This window comes from Eumetopias jubatus, unplaced genomic scaffold, assembly GCF_037043125.1.
Source record: "Eumetopias jubatus isolate StellerSeaLion01/CBP00866 unplaced genomic scaffold, mEumJub1_p1.0 scaffold_6, whole genome shotgun sequence".
NCBI classification, from domain to species: domain Eukaryota; kingdom Metazoa; phylum Chordata; class Mammalia; order Carnivora; family Otariidae; genus Eumetopias; species Eumetopias jubatus.
This window is the reverse complement of record NW_028274812.1, coordinates 64266003-64280016: the sequence shown is the minus strand read 5'-3', so window position 1 is coordinate 64280016 and position 14014 is coordinate 64266003. Positions and strand designations below refer to the sequence as shown.

Here is a 14014-nt window from a genome sequence, read left to right as displayed (position 1 = left end):
TTGAGAGTTCAGTGCACACTTGAAAGTATCAGTGCCTTAATCTGTACCGTTGCATGAGACTGTGATCCCAGTTGTCCAGCCCTTCTGGGTTCCCGCCCATTGCCTAATTCACTAGGCTTCACCTTCCTGCCATACTCTGTAACCTTCCACATGAGGTCTATTTGTGCTTTAGTGTGCCAGATTCAGTTTCTATTGCTGGCAAAAAAGAACTCTGATTAACATGAGTGGAAAGGATATGGACAGGAACTGAGAAGACATGTCAGGTGAGTGGAGTGATGAACAAAGGTATGAAATGACATAATATGTCTAGGAGATTCTGAGGAAACTGCAGGGACTGGAGGGGATAAAAAGACATAAGGTATTCAGGAGACAGTAAGGACAGTTCTAGGACTAGAGCAAACAGTACATATCAGAAACTAGGATTAAATAATAATGAGTAAGTAACCCCTTAGTCTTTTATTCTTTTATCCCCTGAATAAATTATTGTTGCATTCTTGTTATATGTCAACAACTTTTGTTGGCTCTGGACATTTAAAAAGGGCAAAATCCATGCTGTCAAGGAGACGCTAATCTTTTACAGTGCAGTAGGGGATTGCAGGATACAAATTCCTTTCTTGCTTCAATTTGAACATTTAGATAACTCTCTCTCTCTCTCTAGAGTCAATTGTTGCCACCCGTTTATCAATTTTAAAAATTGACAGAGATAGAAATTCTAAAGTAATATTTCCAGTATCATAGAATCCTAGGAAATCAAGATAAGAGAGTATCAGTCCTGAGGGCCTAGTTTTTTTTCTGCATTTTTTGAAATAATCATTATTCCCTACTCTAATATGTTTATGGGAGTTATTATATTAATAAATATCCTGATATTGAATGAAAGGGTATTTTATTTTATAACTATATTGGTGCTTGCCTACTTCTTAAAAACTGTTTGATTATGTCTGCCAACATAAATTAATTAGGGTAGATTCTCATTGCATGACTTTTTCTACCCATCAGATTCAATGCAAAACAGTATTTATGAATTGGACTGGGATTGCAACTAATGCCTCATCTTATAACTCTGACTGTTCCGTTGGTCCCATGCTAATGGCAAGAAATGTAGATATATTACTTATAGAGACAATGTCATTGTTTTTTTTTCTCACATCACTTTTTTTTCCAAAGTGTGTTTGTGTGGATTACTTAATTATTGGGAGGTATGGGAACAATGTTTTGTTGTAATGATCACATATATTTTTACACACTAAATCTTGACATTTTTTAAATACAGGATGGCTATAATTTCTGCCAAATTCAATTGTCTATTTTTCATATGTATTTTAACTAAAAACTAGCACTGGAGGAATATGCCATTCATCTAATAGATGGATTGCCAGAAGGAAAAAAGGGAGAGCTGCATATAAATTGATTTTGTGTAGTAAAGAGACATTTCAAATGTGTTGCATCAGGGTGGTCACTGAGATCCCAAAGGGAAAAAAAAATGATCCAACCAGGGAAGAATGGGGAAAAAATACAAATTTTGCTTATCAAATTCTTATTGAAACTGTCCTAATGCATTAAACTAATAGTAGCCTTTGGCTTCTCCTAATTCCCATTTATTATTATAATAGTCTCTACCCCCACAAGATCCTTGGGGTTGATCTTGTCCTGATACTAGCAAAACAGCATCCATTTCTTGTTTGGCATTGGCAATAAAGATCCTTCTCCTTACTTCCCAGGCCTGTGCATAAATTAATCAATAAAGTCAAATCCATTCCAATCAAAATCCAAATAGGGTTTTTTATGGATCTTGGCTGATTCATCCTAAAGTTTATATGAAAGAGCAAACAGCCAAGAGTAGTTAAGGCGATTTTAGAGAAGAACTGTAAGAAAGAGGGGCTCGCTAAATTTTTCAATATGTAGAGCTGAGTGCATATAACCAACAAGAGAGAAGTATTTAAACTTTAAAAATATATAAAGATTATCTACAAATTAATTTCCAAAAGCAACAAAGCCTATAACATACTCATTATTTTATTTATATTTTTCTGTGTCTAAAAATATTTCATAATTAAGCTTTAAAACTTTTAGAAAATAAAAGAGAGTATCTTATGGTCTCAGGTTGAGAAGACTCTTGTAAACAAGAAAGCAAAATGTGTGAAACTATAATGTAAAAATTTGTTAAATTCAACTAGCAGTACTTAAAATATATAGCTTTTGGTTATCAAAAGATACCACAGAAAGTCAGAAGGACAATCCATAAACTGAGAGAAGCTATTTGAAACACATATAACCAACAAGAGAAACGTACTTAAACTTTAAAAATAATTATCTACAAATTAATTTCCAAAAGCAACAAGCCTATAAAAAGTGAGTTAAAATTGAGAACAGGCATTTTACTGAAACCAAATAGCCACTAAGCATTTATAAAGATGCACAACCTCATTGGCAAGGGGGTTAATGTAAATTAAAAGAGCAAATTAAGAGATGCTATTGCCAGGCAAAAATTTTAAAATCTAACAATAATAACAGGTGTTATGGTGATATGCCAGCCTATGTGAAATGTATCTCTGTATAGATAAATCTCAAAACCCAAATGTGTAGTGAAAAAAAGAAACCGGAGGGGAAAATGCTGTATGATTCGTTATAAAAAATACAACATCAGGATAACTTATATTTTTAGGGAATCACACATACATAACTATGCTCAAAATTCAAGGAAATAAATAATACAAAATTTAGCATAAAGGTTATTTCTGTCTGGGAGCGAGATGGAGAGGGCTTTTGAGAAGGCTTCAAAAATACGGGTGTTCTGCATCTTCAGCTCTGTAATGGGTACCAGGGTATTCTTTTTATTATTTTTTAAAATGTGCACATACGGGATACATTCACATATGCATATTTCACAACCAAAATTCCTCTTAAAAATCCAGTGTGATTTTAAGGACAGCCCTTACAAAATTGGTCACGTCAGCAAGTTCTAGACTGTGAGCCAGGATTTCCTTGTTACTATGTAACCAAACAAAACAGAATTCTCTTGGCTTCTCAGGCTGATGTAAGATGGAAACCTTCAGCTGTAACCCCTCTTTCGAAAGTTCTTGTTCTTTACACCTGTCTCATTGTTCTCAATTATTTCTATGCTCCACTACAAATGTGATTTTATACATTTGCAAATTAAATGTCATCTTTATTTACTTAGGGCCTTCAAGAAAACTTCCATTTAAAAAAAAAAGATAAAACTGTTCCTTAAAGAGTTTGAAAACAACCGGTGTACTCGAGTTAAAGCAACTCTGGAAAGCATCCCATCAAAACCAGCTGTCCTGAATTAGTGAGAGCTTCCCAGAGCAACCGCAGAACAGTTTTTAAGAGAGGGGCGAGTCCTCTCTAGTCGGAGAGGTGGGCTGGGAGTCCAGCCCGAGTCGGCTCCGCCCCTTTTCTCCAACCGCACGGGACACCCGGAAAAGCTCTCCTCTCCTTTATCCACGCCCCTCCCGACGCTCACAGATTAGGGGGAGCCCGTGCGGGGAAAGACAGCGCCCCGCCCTCTTTTGGAGCCCGGCGTCAGGCCCCGCCCCCCGGGTCTGCAAGAGCGTTCTGCGCGCGCCTTTTGGGAGGCGGGGCTGGATGGGCTCGCTGCGGGGAGGTCGCGCGCTGTCTGCATCAGCTCTCCCTCTCCCCTCAACCCCTACGGCTCTGGCTGAAGCGTCTGCTTGTGGCCGGATTCCCAGACCCCGGTGAGTAGCTGGAGGATTCACGGCTCCGCAGACGCGGCTGCGGCGAGTATGGGACCCACCCCCAGCGCCTGCGCGCCTGTCCGTCAGCCAATGTGCTTGGAGTTTCTGCAGATGGCCTTTGACCCCGCGCCCTTCGGGCGGGGGAGAGGCGGCGAGCTGCGTTTTTGGGGACCCCAGGGTCCCTCACTGTCAGTCTTAGCTCTTGTGTCTGGTTAGTTTTGTTGCCTGCGTTTTACAGACCCTGCCGGGTTTCTGTCGGCAGCTTCCTTGGAGCGGAACCTCCGGTCGTCGCCTCGGTTTTCCCTCCTCTCCCCAACAAGTTGGGAATTCCGGGAGTGACGGAAGCAGTTCAGTGCCTTGTCCTTTTTGTAGCCAAACTGCCGCTGCGCCTTGAGCCTGCGGAGGGAGAGGGAGGATCGAGGCCTACTGCGCTCGGGATGTCGCAGGAGGATCGCGGCCGCCTGCCTCCTGGCGTCTGTGGGCCTCTGGCGAGGAGATGAGGGATGGCGAAGCCACCCCAGAGATGTTCTTTTATTTTCCATTCATTTGTCAACACGCCTGGCTCTGTCAGCGTAGACTTTTATCTTTTGCTAAGTTTCAGGATGCAGCTAGGCCGGACTAAACGTCTTTTTCCATTTTCCACAGGAGCAAATTGAAATTCAGGCATTTATGGTAATTTTTTATTGTGAGACCCATGGATAAATGTTAAGAGAAAACGTGGAAGTATTTAAAGATGAATAGAACAAGGGAGGATAATATAGGACTTTAAAAAAGACAAATAGGACTGGAACGGGTTATATTAAAGTATTTTCGATAGTAGTTTGAAAGAAAAATACAAAATGCAGGTTTGGTAATACTGTCACATTACAGAGCATTTTCATGACCATGTGATTAACTTCTTATTGAGCTGTATGTAAGCTCAGGGAAAAAAAGGTGGGGTGCAGTGAATCTTCTAGACTTTCAGTCTCTGTGCATAAAACATTACCAGACCCGGTTCTGGTAGTCACGTGATGAACGGTAAGCTAAGATCAGAAAATAAACTGTCCTCAAATTAAAGTTGAGTTGCAATTTATGAGTAGGTAACATAATTGTTTTCTAAGCCCATACTATTTAAATGAAAACATGAGCACGTGTCAGCAGTTTTCATCTGTCTAAAGAAAAATCTCTAAACCTAATTTGTGTAGTAGGTTGTAGGACGGTGGAATAGAATGCAAGAGCTTGAGTTCTAGAGCCAAGCTTGCTCCTCTTCTTGCTGGTGCTTAACCTCAGAGTGTTGCTTAGCCCTTCAGTGAAGGGCTAAGCCCACTGAAAACTTACCATTTGCTTTGTACCTCTGTTACATCTGTCATCTGCAAAATGGTGTTAAAAAGTTTTACTTCATAGGTTGTTATGAAGACTAAAATGGAAGGATAAGATTATGCGTAGCTGAATTTCTGTTAACCAGAGGGCATAAGTGTTTACACTAAAACCACCTGGGCAAGGAAGCCTTGGTATAGAAACTGACTTTGAAAGTTCCAGGTGTATCTTCTATTATTAGTTGTTTATCTAGAATGGCTTCTTAGAAAATAAAATTAGAAAATACTAAAAAAAGCACTAGGAGTCTGTATAATTTAATAATAGGTAATTAAAAGGTGAAATCTTTTGGCCTAACTGGATTGACAGCAAATGCTTTCTGAAATAAGTTGATGTCACAGTGCTCTGGATCTCTTAGACTTCTAAGTCAAAAACTAGCATTTCGAAGATTAAAAGCATAAAACAAAAGTAGAAACCATAGAGTTTCAAGGGAACCTATTAGGTATAACTACTGTGTATTATGTAATGTATACGGCCCTTTGAAGAAAGCAGGTCTTCAATAGCCAATACCTTGAGTAGATTCCTACTTTGGGAACCCATACATCTGCAATTAACTTGTAATTTTATTTTCTCAGGTGACTTCTGAAACTTCTTCCTTTTGCTGAAGCCAAATAAATAGTTTCTCCATTCCTTTCTTCCTAGATCATTAGACCTGTTAGCATCTCAAGGGTCACTGTGATTTTTGCTGTCTTGAACATGATAATTTTTATTGAAATGAATTTTTAAAATTATTGGATGTTTCTTCCTATATAATATGTTCAATATAGATTAATGGTCAACCATCTGTATAGTCAGTAGAATGTGTTTATACACATACTGCCCAAATATATACTAATGTCAAAAACAAAAGGGCGTGAAACTGTTTAAGCGGAACACTTAATGGTCACTGTGTATAAAATGTGTGGGACTCTTCTGCAGTGTAAATACAAGAACTCCATTTTTTGACCTTAAGGAGCAATCTAGTAGTGGATACAATACATGTAAGTAAATAGCATGATGCAGTAGGTAAAGAAATGCCACTTTAATAAGTAGGCAATGCTGTAACAATAGAATGTATGAGAAAATGAGTACTTTTCAGTCTGGAATCAATTAGGGAAGGTATCAAGTGGCGGCAACATTCCAGCTTTGTCTTGAAGGATGAGTAGCATTTTAAAAGTTAGCCGTGTAGAGAATAGACATTTAGAATTAACTGTGTTATTAATTGCTTGCTAGATGCCCATCTTTAATAACCATCATAAAAAATACTCATTTTTATTCACTGTTACTCCAAACAGGAAATGATTCTAAAAGTTTTATAATAACTCATTTCATGCTCAAAAATCTGTGAATGAGGTAATAACTCATTGTATAGAGAGAAAGATGAGGTCATTTGAATAGGTGAAAGCTTTAAAAGGCACAGCTGTAGGTTATTTGCCTTGAATCACAGTGCTCAGCCTTTAGGTTGAGGTGACTTACTGTTAATTGAGATGTGGAGGTTGGGTTAGAGCTAGTGAATCATCTATAATGATGTAATAAATGAACATTTTAAGTGAGTTAAGTAATGTAAAAAGAGAGGGACCCACTTAAGCTACATTTACAGGCAAGGGTTGGGGGGGGACAAGGCAGCTTCCATAAATGGACATTTTGTTTTGTGTTCTTGTGTAGATCTGAGAAATGAATCTAACAAATATAAAAGTTTCAGAACTATTTGTCTTATTTATTTTTTCGCCTTTAACTTCACCTTTATTTTTAAATCCAATTGGTATTTACCATATGATTAAAATACTATCCTTTTTTTTACACTTTCACATACATTATCGTGCATGATTCACAGAACAGCTTTGTCAGAAAACACAGATAATAGTTTCTTTTTTTAAGAGGTAAACATGGCTGATTTGGACTTTGTTTTTTTAGATTGCAAGGCCAGTATTCTGTTCTATATCTTGACTCTTCCACACACTTCAGCACTCAGCCTCTCAAAAAGCAAGGTCTAATTTCTTTTTTAAATTTGTTTATTATGTTAATAACCACACATTACATCATTAGTTTTTGATGTAGTGTTCCATGATTCATTGTTTGTGTATAACACCCAGTGCTCCATGCAGAACGTGCCTCTTTAATACCCATCACCAGCCTGACCCATCCTCCCAACACCCTCCCCTCTAGAACCCTCAGTTTGTTCCTCAGAGTCCATCCTCTCTCATGGTTTGTCTCCCCTTCTGATTTCCCCCCTTCATTCTTCCCCTCCTGCTGTATTTCTAAATCCTGTAGTCATTGCTCCTGTTCTCTGTGACTTGGCAATGTTCATTACTGTTATTTCCTAAACTTTTCTTATGAAGTATTATGTTCTAATTTTAGAAGGTAGAGTAGGAAAATATCACTAGATTTTATCACCCAGAGATAATCATTTTACATGTTTAAGTGCTTTTCTTTCCTTTGTGCATCTTTAATGTAGTTGAGATCCTGTTATAACCATAATTCTTTTTTCTACTTCATGGCTTGTCAAGTTTCTGTCTTTAGGGGAGGGATTTGTTTTCGTCTTGATAATTTGGAATTTTCAGGACAAGAGATGATAGAAGCAGGCCAAAATTATTGTATCATCTCTTTATTCTTCTCTGTAGGGCTGCCACATTCCATACATTAGAAATTCACTCTCTGGAGTCCTGCGTTGCAAAGCTTGTAGGATGGTATGAGTTGGCCCTTCCCAGAAATAAGAGTTAGGTTACCAGCTTATGTCCTCCAGTTTGCTGGTGGGATTTCTTTTTTTTTTTTCTTTTCAAATTTTATACTTAAATGTCTCAAAAATAGTACAAACAACTCAGTTCCTGTATATTTTTCCTGGATAGTCACCAAATGGTAATATTTTACTATATTTTATCATTATACACATGTGCACACTTACGTTTTACATCGTATATAATTATATACATTACATGTAATACGTGTGTACATAGGTATATATGTATGTGGATATATGCGTGAGTGTCTAATATATTGTCTGATGTTTCCTCATGTTTAGGGTGAAGTTAAATTTTGACAAATACCATAGCAGTGATTATTTCCTTCTTAGGGCATCCTCAGAGTTTATTTTGATCACTTGTTTAAGGTGGTGTCTGCTAGGTTTTGCACTGAGTTACCGTTGTTCCCTTTGTATTAATCAGGTGCCTTTTGGGGAGATTCTTTGCCAATATATAGATATCCTGTTTCTCATCAAATCATTTAATATCCATTGATGATTTTTGCCTAGTATGGTGGTTATAGTAGTTGACAAATAGTGATATTCCATTATTCCATCTAAATTTATTAGTTGGCATGCTAACATGAATCTTCTTTATTCCTTTTATTTTTGCATTTAAAAAAATATCAGTATGAAAAAAATACCTGTATGGATTCATGAATTCTTATTTTAATACCTATCATTTATTACTCCTTATTGTGTTGCTGAAATTGTCTAGGATTTAGCCAGTGGTTGCCCCTTCAGGCTGGCTCCTGTGTCCAATGGACATGTCCCCAACACTTTTTGAGTACTTCTTACTTTCTGGTAAGATGATCAAGGCTCATTTTGTACTTTCCCAGCCACAGTCTGGGAATCAACATTTCTCCAAGGAACCTGGTTCTTCTAGGTAGAGAAGGATATTTACAAACCAAAATATTGGCATGAGATGTGTTCATTGCTGCTGGGGTTTCTTTGGGTCTAGACTCTGTCAGTGTACAGAACTAGGAAATGTTAACACACAAAACACCCCTATTTACTGATAAAAGCCACACATTCATACAGATATTGCTAACTACAATCTGACAACACAAGTTTTTTTCTACCTTCCCACTTTATACATAACTTTTTGTCCGTGAAAAACCTGGGCCCCAGTTTCCGGCATATGTTTGCTTACGTGTAGAATACACATTAAGAATTGTAGGACACCTGGGTGGCTCAGTCAGTTAAGTGTCTTCTGCCTTTGGCCTGGGTCATGATCACGGGGTCCTGGGATCGAGTCCCACATTGGGCTCCTTGCTCAGCGGGGAGCCTGCTTCTCCCTCAGCCTGCCACTCCTGCTTGTGCGCTCGCTCGCTCTCTCTCTCTCTCTCTCTGACAAATTTTTTAAAAATGGCTAACGTGTACCATTGCAAAAACAGCTTACTAACTGGGATTTAACATTTAATACTTGTTTTTTTAGAGTATGCGAAATATGACATGGCTCAAAAAGCCAAAGCTGTACAAAAAGGTAGAGTCCTTTCTCTTCTCCAACTCTTCTACCCATTCTCCTCCCTCCACATTCTTGGTCCCATTTGTCCTTACCCCCATAATCAACCTCAAGATTCTTGTTCTTCCTGTGTTTCTTTTGTGCCCTTGAGAAAATGTATATTTTCTTGTTTGTATTTTCCTTCTTTTACTTAGCAGTATATCCAGAAATTCGATTTATGTCATTTCAAAGAGTTCTTCCTCATTTTATTCAGCTGAACACCCCAGTATTTTACAATTACAGTGCTGTATATGGATTTATGTGCTATTTATGTGGTTGTGTATTTTTAAGGTAATATTCATGAAGTAGGACTTCTGAGTCCAAAGATAAATGGGTGTGTAATTTTGTTAGCTATTGCCAAATTCACAAAAAGTCTGTACCAGTTTGCATTCAGGTAGCAATGTTTGGAAGTGCTTGTTTTCCCACCGTCTTGCCAACAGCATGTATTTTTGTTTTTGTTTTCTTAGTCTCGTAGATAAATGATATTTTTATGTAGTTTTATTTTGCATTATTTTAAAGGTTTATTTTAGAGGGGGGAGGGGCAGAGAGACTCTCAAGCAGGCTCCATCTCACAACCCTGACATTATCACCTGAGCTAAAATCAAGAGTCAAATGCTTAACCGACTGAGCCACCCAGGAGCCACTTTAATTTGCATTTTTTAAAATTTTGAGAGAGGTAGAAGATCTTGCCAGTATTTTCACTGTCAGTTGTCTTTTGTTAATAGTGTTTTCTGATATGCATATCTTTAAATTTATGTAGTTAATTTGCCTTTTTATATATTGCATCTGAATTTTGTCATTGTTATAAAGCCTTCCATTACACTCAAGTTATAAGGGAATTCAGGTGGAATTCCTTAATCATTTCAATGGCTTTGAGGCCTACAACATGCATTATTCTTTGGGAGATTGTGGAGGAAATAGGGGAGGATTGTTTAAAACCCCTGATTCAAGAATAATAGAAACTAAGAACATAAGTAGAAAATAGAAAGTGGCAGGATCTTGATAAAACCCATGGCTTTAATTTCAGCACCCATGCATGTAAGGGAATAGGATTAATCAGAAATAGTTCAGATATTTACAAGGACTTAAAACCAGTTTCGAAGATTTTACTCTGTTTAGATTAAGATAATCTTCCTCTACCTTAGCAGTCCTCAAGACACACAAGTTTTCTCTAGAGGAAAATAATATATAGAGCTTCATTGTCTCTAAAAATTTTCATTATAATGACTGGCATTCAATTAAAAAAAAATTACTTAGCATACAAAAAACGTGACCAGATATTGAGAGAGAACAAAACAACAACAACAAAAACGGGCAATAGAAGCAGAATCCCTAAGATCCAATTCAGGTTAGTAGAGGTGGACTTTAAATAAGTGGAATTAACATGTTCAATGAATTAGCAGATGGAAAATTTTAACAGAGAGCTGATGGCTTTGAAAAGAGTTAAATGAAAATTCTAAGTAAAATTATAACATTAAATTACAGCTGAAGAGAATTAGGAAACAGGAAGTGTTCAGAAGGACTCAGACTGAGGCAAGGAGAGATGAGGGAAATTTTAAAATGCTTTAAAAAGGATATAAAATTCTAACATGAGTAATGTATTCCAAAAAGATATGAACAAGAAAGCAATAATGGAGCAAAAGCAATATTTGAAGAGATTGTGGTCAAGAATTTTACAAAGCTAAGGAAAGATACCAACCCACAGACTGAAGAAGCATGTTGGACCTAAAGCAGGACAAATACTAAGAAAACCATATTCCATAGCAAAACTGCTGAAAACCAAATGAGAAAAATATTAAAAGGAGCCAGAGAAAAAGAAAAGATTCTTCAAGTTTTTAAAAAATCAAGGAAAAGAACGACAAAACAATAGTTGAGTTTTCAACAGAAACAAAGATAATGGGTTGTGCTGAAAGAAAATTGCCAATATAGAAGGGTATCGATCCATGTTACAGTGGAGGCAAAATATATTTTCAAACTAACATGGGATTTATCAGCAGCGGGCTGATACTAAAAGCCTTATTAGAGGGAATAATTTCTTCACCATAAGGAAAATTGTTTTGAATGGAAGTGGGGGGATGCAGGAGGAAGTGAAGAGCAAAGGAAAGGGTAAAAATGTAATGAATGTTGACTGTGTAAAACCATATCCCATCTGGCGGGGTTTAAAATTTGTGTAAAAAAATAAAATACACCAAAACAGGAGTACAAAGTGGGGCAGAAGTGTGCTTTTATTGTTGAGACATAGTAAAGTTCGTCTCCCAAATATAATACATTTAAAAATAGTCATTGGAGAAGAAATAATGGAAATTTGAATATATTTTGAACTAAGTGGTCCTAAAAATACAGGGGTGCAAAACTCATAAGATACTGCTAAAGATGTGACGGCAACAGCAGTGGTATAGTGTTGGAATCATTCTGAAATCCTAAAAACAGACCATTAAATAGTAAAACCAAAACAAATACCTGTAACAAAACTGAAATGACAAGTTATCCCCAGGGACCCCAAGGTATGAGTGGAAGGGGACAGCTCACTAACAGCTATAAGACTTGTATTCTAACTTGGTTTGTGCTGGAGGAAGGAGAAGAAATAGTGCGTCTGCTTAAACTGATAACAGGAATAAATATAGATATTCTATATGTAGAATATATATAACATAGATGTTAATTTGAAAGAAGGACAGCCCAGTCTGAGAATAATAGCTGCAAGGGGGGAGGGGAACTTTGAAGTCTTCTATCTGAAGAAGCTAGAGCATCTTAGTTTTCAGGACAAAACCCCATATACAAGAGTAACTTCTGGAAATAACTTTCACATGGAGCAGAATAACAAAATAGAAGCCAAGGAAATAAAAACATCCAGATAAATGTGGGAATGGAGAAAAACCCAGCTGATCTCAGCAAAAATTCGAGACCATAGTAAGATTTCACAAAAAATAGAAGTTCTCTCTAATGCATGAAGCTAGAAAAACTATCATTATAAAACACTCCTAAAAATTGAGAGAAAATTATTTCATGTAATATTTAGTAACAGTAAAAGATCAGTCAAATCCCATACAAAGTCATTATAGGCAAAAAAGTTCAACATACTTGTAAACACTGAAGGCATGCCAGAGAGACGTGTTCACAAAATATGACAACTGTAACCTAATGAAATAGAAATAAAATCGTTATGAGATATGAATGAATAAGCAAATTGCAGCTATGAAAAGTCAAAAATGAGGTAATTATTTCATAAATGACTACAAGATAAACACAACAGATCAGGCCTTATGAGAAAGAGGGTAAAGAAACTTAGAGAAAATGCAGTTGAAAAAATTGAGCAAAATTCAACAAAATAAAATTTTCTATAGAAGAAAAAGCAGTGAAACAACAAATATTGGAAACATTTGCTGATAAAAGTTGATGCCAATAGGTTAGTTAATTTAATGGGAAGATGAGGGAGTTCCTGTATGATTGTTTCTTTTTTCTCTATGAAGTACTGTTCACCCTTGAGCACTGGAGGTTAAGGGTACTGACTCCTGTGCAGTTAGAAATCTGCATATAACTTTTGACTGGAAAAATTTAACTAATTACCCACTGTTGACTGGAAGCCTACTGATAACAGTTCATTAATGTATGTTTTGTATGCCCTACATATTATATCTGTATTCTTACAATAAAGTAAGCTAGAGAAAAGGAATGGTGTTAAAATCATAAGAGAAAATGCATTTTTACTACTTCACCATATTTATGGAAAAAAATATCCACATATAAATGAATCTGCACCATTCAAACCCACATTGTTGAAGGGTCAACTGTTTAAGACATAGCTATCTGAAGATAATAAAGGGAGTTGGTGACACAGCAGTAGGTTTGATGAAAAATGAAAATGACATTCTGAGGTTAAAAAAGTGAACATACTAGAGTATGGTAATGGGATAGTTAAGCGGTCTTGAGTGTTCATTTGAAATTTATGGTCATGAATTCATAGTGAAAAATCAGCATGGTTGCGTGTTTTTGTCCAGTATAGTTCTGTAGTTCTGAATCAAAGTCAAGACACGCATGATTTATTTGGAGTTTTACCAGGTATGTATCAAGAAAGGAGAGAAGTGAGGAATTAAAATGTTGGATTATGGGGCGCCTGGGTGGCTCAGATGGTTAAGTGTCTGCCTTCGGCTCAGGTCATGATCCCAGGGTCCTGGGATTGAGTCCCGCATCAGGCTCCTTGCTCAGCAGGGAGTCTGCTTCTCCCTCTCCCTCTGCCTCTCCCTCTGCTTGTTCTCTCTCTGTCTCTCTCGCAAATGAATAAATAAAATCTTTTAAAAAAATGTTGGATTATGGAGGATAAACTATATCACTAGAGACAAAACATGAAGAACAGGAAAAATAGCAGAAACAGTGGACTCAGTAGATAGGACATCTCAATGTCAAGAAATTACCAGAATGAGACTACTAAACTAGAGGCTCAAAGCACAAGAGCTTATGTTTGGAAAATGGGAAAAAATAAAGATTTTGGAGTGGTAAAAGATTTAAAAGACAGGATCAATAGTAGGAGTATGATACCTGAGTTGGTGAAGTGGGGGTGGAAGAACAGATCTCTAGAAGTGAGGCAAAGAACTGGGAGACTAAACTACTGGATGGATCATCCGTGTTGGTAGAGTCACTAAAAATAGTAATGTGGAAAGAGAGTTAGTTTAAATTATTATGAATGGGAGATTATTAGATTGAGCAAATGGTGAAGTTTGATGTCTT

General features: G+C 37.0%; 1 protein-coding gene across 1 annotated transcript in view; it reads left to right on the top strand.

Annotated features, from left to right (window-relative positions):
- Nucleotides 1-3610: 3610 nt before the first annotated feature.
- Nucleotides 3611-14014, top strand: part of MANEA (mannosidase endo-alpha) — a 68988-nt gene continuing 58584 nt past the window's right edge. The window contains exon 1 of the mRNA XM_028104201.2: nt 3611-3716. The gene's annotated coding sequence lies outside the window, so the exon portion shown is untranslated. The remainder of the gene's footprint in view (nt 3717-14014) is intronic.